The following is a 6,090-nucleotide window of genomic DNA, read 5'->3' as shown; positions in this document are numbered from 1 at the left end:
TTAAACAGCAACATCATACAAGGAGGTGGGGGGAGCCGGTTTAGCTCGTGCTGGTTTGACATGACCATGCAGTGTGCTAGAATGTTCTATTTGGATTGGATTCTTTGGATGTGGAAAAACAACAGTGGGCTGGACTTTAGAAAACTAAAATGTGAATGGATTTGACATTCATTCTTGTTTACTTGTTTGTTTGGACACATATTTAATTTAAATGTGATTATCTTCCAATAAATCCAAGGAATGTGGAAAACTTCACCTGCACTGTTCAGTATCAGCTATTTCTCTCTGAGTCACACTGGCTGAAGTTTTGAATAAAGATGTTCTGGATCCATTTTAGGTCAGTGAATCGGATCAAATTGGATTGTTCAAAATGAACCAATATCAACAATGGAGGACCACAAATGACATGTAAAATGAGTCTTTACCCTCCTACTAAATAAACATCTTCAGGTTGTCTGACCACTCTGCCTTTTCTGTCATCCATAAACTAAGAACGCGCAGAGAAAGAGCTGGATCTGTGCATCATGCTGTTCACACAGACAGAGGAAATTCAACTCAATTCAAGTCTGTCCGTCATCAGCACCACTGTTTTTCACTGCATTTCCCATGATGCATTGCGTTATTGTGACAGCTTCTATTACTGTGCTGCTGTTAACCGTCATGAAGCACAATAAATGCAAACATCTCTTCTAACAGTCTTCAAAACATCGTGATGAAAGCAGGAAAACAGTTTATTTCTCCTTTAAGGTTTGTGTTGAATAAAAGAAAATTCCAACTTAGCGTTGCTGCTCAAGTCATGTCATGAAATGCAAAGAAAAACACTGGCTATGTCCGAATTCCTTTACTACTCACTGCATAGTGCACTATATAGGCGTTCACCATTTTGTCTGGATCTACAATTCCAAAATCCAGTGCCCTGGAAATCTCCCAGAAGTCCCTGCGAGAAACCAGATTGGAAAATTATAGACCAAAATCAGTGACGGTTTTAGGCACGGTCCGTACGGGGGGTGGCCCGGTCGCGAATTTAAAGTGGGGGTGGCTCAGTGCTTGGAAACAACAAAGATCTGGGCCACTTTTGGTTTTCTATTATCTGTAATATCACAGATTTTAGAACGGCCTAAAACTTGTGAATTGGCGCCTCCTCCAGCTGCTACTCCTGTCTCTGACACGGTAAATGTGTGTGAAGGAAAAGGGGAGGAGTGAAGGCCGCAGGCTGCAAGGTGAGCACGGAGCGCAGCCGCGGGTGCTAAACCTGGATCATGGCGTGCCTTTAGATGACTCAGCTCATGATGATAATGCAAATCTTTATCGTAGACATTTTTATTATGTGTCTTTATTTTCCATCTAAAATGTATTTTTTAGGTCTGCCTGTTGTTTAGATGGTGTTAGAATCCTATTTGACATAAAGACAGAAGCTAATGCAGGCAGGAAAACAGCTGCACTGTTTAAGATCAAGATTTCTACTGTTGTAGTTGGTGCACAAAATGAGGAAAATGCCAAATATTTTTGGAGTAATCCTACTGATGAGTTACAATACAGACCAAAAGTTTGGACACACATTCTTACTCAAAGAGTTTTCTATATTTTCATGACTATAAATTGTAGATTCACACTGAATGCATCAAAACTATGAATTAACACATGTGGACTGATATACATAACAAAAGAGTGTGAAACAACTGAATATGTCAGATTATAGGTTCTTCATAGTAGCCATAATTGATATAAAAATTTAAAAAAGTGACCTTTGACCTATCATAACTTTAAAAAAAAAAACATGTCTGAAGGGCTAAAGATACAAGAGAAGATGGGACCTGGGGGTGATGGGGGGGCCTGAGAAAGACAACAAAACACCAGAGAGGTCGTCCTCGGTATCCTTAACCGTGTTGTTCTGTGTCTGTGGAGAAGCTCCAGGACACCGTTCATCGGCTGTGGAAGAGAGGCGCTGTGAATAACAACATGCCAAGAGCCATAATGATCCGGTTTGCAATGCGCACGGTGAGAGACGAAGTGTGGAGAAAATCCCAGGAAGCCAGAGTCTGCAAAGAGATGAAGATCTACTTCAGGAAGGACTTTTCCAAAGAAGATCGATGGAGGAGCAAGCCAGACGGAGCGGGAAGAGAGCCTTGAAGGAGGGAAACGTGCTGATTGAAGGGAGGAAAGTGACGCCATGAAGATCAGAGTTTCAGTGTTTTTGTTAAGCTTTAGAATGTTTTAAGTTCAAAGGTTGATAACAACAAAGTTTATAAAAAAAATTTTTTTTTAATTATAACTAATGTTATTGGGGAAAGTTGGTCCCGTATTGTCGTTTTATGGTTTTGGAAAGATATTCTGCTCATTCCTGCATCTTTAGGAAATCTCAGCGTTTATTTAGACACCAAGTATTCTGTTCAGTTTTCATGTCTATTTTCTTTGTTTCATTAAATACCAGAGGTTTGATAAATATTACAAAAGAATTTAAGGCAAATCTAATTTTACTGCTAGAAACCCACTCAGGTCCAGCAGATGAAGTATTTTGGAGCCGCTCAGCAGGAGTCATGATTCTGTTTAACAGGTTTTCAGGGAAGAATAATTAGGCATCTTGGAGATAGAGAAGGCCACTGGTTATTATCAGCTGTTGAAATTTATGAGCAATTCATCATTGTGCTGACTTTATATGGGTACAATAACAAACTACAAAATTAGAATAGGTTGGAAATTTTTTTTTTCCATTCTACTGAAATCATAGCAACAGATAAAATAAAAAAAAATGAAAAATGAAAAAAATATTTATTGGAGGAGACTTTAACATTGTTTCAAATTCCTGGCCTGATAGATTACCCATTAAAGGACAACAACCAGAACACAATGATGTCATCAGAAAATTCAATTTGTCAACAAACACATTTGATTACTGGAGATTAAAAAATCCCACGTCTCTAAACTATACATGGATTAGTGCTTCAAACAATCACAGCGATCAAGAATAGATTATTGACTTATTTCTCAACCGATATCTGCAGATGTAGAAAACTGTGTAATAGAACCGTCTCCACTTACTGACCATTGTCTAATTAGCCTTTCCCTAAAACTGCAAAAATACACACCCATCTCACAACACGTGGAAATTTAACAATAAACTTTTACTAAAAGATATATTTACCAAGGAGATCAAATCTCTATGTTTGAAAGTCAAGGGAATGGAAATGACAAACAAAGGGCATTTATACAATCCAGAGCAATCCACAGCGGCGCTGGAGAAGGCCCAGCGTCCCCACTTCCTAAGAAAACTCAGGAGGAACAACCCGCAAAGGAAGCTGCTGGTGACCTCAGGAGGTGCTCAAGAGCAAAAATGTCTATATGCCCTATCTGAATTTATCTTTAAATGTATGTTTTTTTAATTTACATTTTTTGTCTGTTCTTAAGTTTTTCATTGCATATTTGTTTAAAATTAATTTTAAACATTGTCTTTTTATCATTCTTTAAACCGCTGGAGAGAGTTGATACATTGTGTAAGTGGTTGCATCAATCCTATTCTGTACCAAGAAAAGAGCTCTGTTGCCTAGCAACATGACAAAGGCCCTTTGATGATGCCTTAGTCATGTTGCTAGGCAACGTGACAAAAAGCCCAAGTCAAGACCCATTGATGTCACCAACTGCTTTATGATGTCATGATGACTATACCAACCTGATGTTGGTGCTTTGTTAGTTACTAATTAATTAAAAAATAGAAAAAAACAACAAGAGATAAAAGGTATACAATTCTAAAGATAAAGGGAATAGAATCAGGGTTTAGTGATGTCATAGATCTCACGTGACATCAATGCCCTTATGTAATGATGATGTCAGAGCACCTGATGTGAGTTTGTCATCATGACATCATATGACATCACATGACATCACATGACATAATGTGACATATTGTAGACTGCCACTCTAGTCCACATATACATCTCAGATTTCTAGTCAAAACATTCGCTGTGGTTGAAGAGATCTAAGGTTATTGCTCTAGAAAGAGTACTTTGGAAACGCACTTGGAGCTCATTCTTTGCAGAGACAAAAAGCTTTTGTTTCTGAAATCTTCTGGAAACTCTGTAATTTCTGTTATTTTACACCTAACAAGTGGTAAAAATGCCCTGTGTAACTAAGGCAAACAGGCGCAACAATCCAAGCCCAAAACTGAGTCAAGTTCTGGAGGAACTCAACACGCTGAAAAAGGCCCATGAAAACCTCATCCAGGACAAAAAAGGCCAGGCTCTTTCTACCAAGGTGGAAGCTCTTGAGCATGAAAATGCTCAATTGAAGAAAGAACTAGAAGAACTTGCTGTTCCAACTGACACCAAAGAGTTGAGACAGAAATTCAACAACTTAAAAGAAGAGAAAGATCAGACGACTGAAGAACAGTTGACCCTGAAACAGGCCAACCTTGACATGGTCTGGGAGCTGGAAGAGTGCAAGGCCGTGTTGATCCAACAAATGGACATCAATGACAAAAATGAAGCTTGCATCAAAAAGCTGAAACAGCAGCTTAAAGATTTCAAAGAGCAGAAGGCTGCAAAGGGAGGCAAAGGACCCAAACCAGACACCAACAAAGCCTTTGAGGACCTTGAAAGAAAATATCAGGAGTCTCAAGAGGAAAATGAGGAACTAAAGGCAGAAAATCAAGTTCTGGTCAATGAAGTTGAAGATTTGGAGAAAGAAAATGCTGACCTAAACAAGAAACTGGAGGTCTCTGCTCAGCATGAATCCACAATCACTGAGCTGAAAGAGCAACTGAAGAAACATGAGGAGGAGAAAAAGGCTCTCCTTGAATTGAAGAAACTCAAGGAAAAAGAAGCAGAAGATGCAAAAAGGGAGTTGGAAGAAATGAAGGCAAACAAAGAGAAGAAAACAGTCTCTGTACAGACTGACTCTGATGCTGAGGAGAAGAAAACAGTCTCTGTACAGACTGACTCTGATGCTGAGGAGAAGAAAATAGTCTCTGTACAGACTGACTCTGGGAATCAGGAATGCATCACCAAAGAGGGAGAAACCACACAAGAACAGGTTGAGGTAGAAGAAGAGGAACCAAAGAAAGGAAAGAAGGTTAAGAGGTTTTCCTTCACCAAATTTTGGCGCAGATTGTTTTGCTCTAAAAAAGTCAAGCAAGCGACTGCACACAGTTAAAAAAAAGATCAACCCAGTCTTAAAAAAAGGGGCTGCATGGTAAGGTTTGCATGTTCTTTCCATGCATGCGTGGGTTTTTCTCTGGGTGCTCCAGTTTTCCCCCCACAACCAAAAATAGAAAAGATGTAAATCATGATTGGTCAGGGTTTAGAAGCTAGTGGGAGTGTGTGCAGTGATTGAGTTCAACTTTTATGTTTTGTTTTTTTTTTAATTGAAAAAACGGGCTGCATGGCTAAATTGGCGTGTTCTTTCCATGCATGCGTGGGGTTTTCTCTGGGTGCTCTAGTTTCCCCCCACACACACAAAAAAGTGAAAATCACGATTCCTAAATGTAATGACACAAGACACTGGTAATATCCAGGAAAACATTGAAAAAGATTTTAAGAACATTTTTTTTTGTGGTTAAATTGAAGCTTTTAACAAAAATGTTCATGTTTACTTCCAGTCATTAATTAAAACTGTATTATATTTTATTTCCATGTATTTATGCAAATGTATATAATGTACAATTATGTGTTAGTCTGTAATAATAAAAGTAACATTAAAAAAAGTTAAAATAAAAACAAATATATAATCCAGCCTCAGAGAGTCACTAAGCTGTGTACTTTCTGTGATGGTCCCAAGCCCATAGAAATGGAGAGGGTATATATGCTGGTTGGACTCCAGGTTTTTCTTAGCTTCCATGTTCAGTCAAATAAGCAAAAGGCACTGGTAGATGGTACTCTGGCTTTTGCTAGACGGGGTTCAACTCCCTGCAGTGTCCTTGAAAATTCTTTGACATGAAACATCAAAGTAAATAGTCTTCCAAAAAAGATTATTCTAAAGTTTTAAATATTAATTTATGTTGATAAAGAATTGTTTGGGCATTGATGAATATAGCAATATTAAATGTATTTCATGTACATGTATTCTTTTTTAACTCAGTTGCTTGCATTTATAAAATAA

The sequence above is a fragment of the Oryzias latipes genome, chromosome 18, assembly GCF_053564925.1.
Source record: "Oryzias latipes strain Hd-rR chromosome 18, Olatipes_Hd-rR_3.1".
In the NCBI taxonomy this organism is placed as follows: domain Eukaryota; kingdom Metazoa; phylum Chordata; class Actinopteri; order Beloniformes; family Adrianichthyidae; genus Oryzias; species Oryzias latipes.
The sequence above is the reverse complement of the archived record's forward strand: the minus strand, read 5'-3'. Positions refer to the sequence as shown.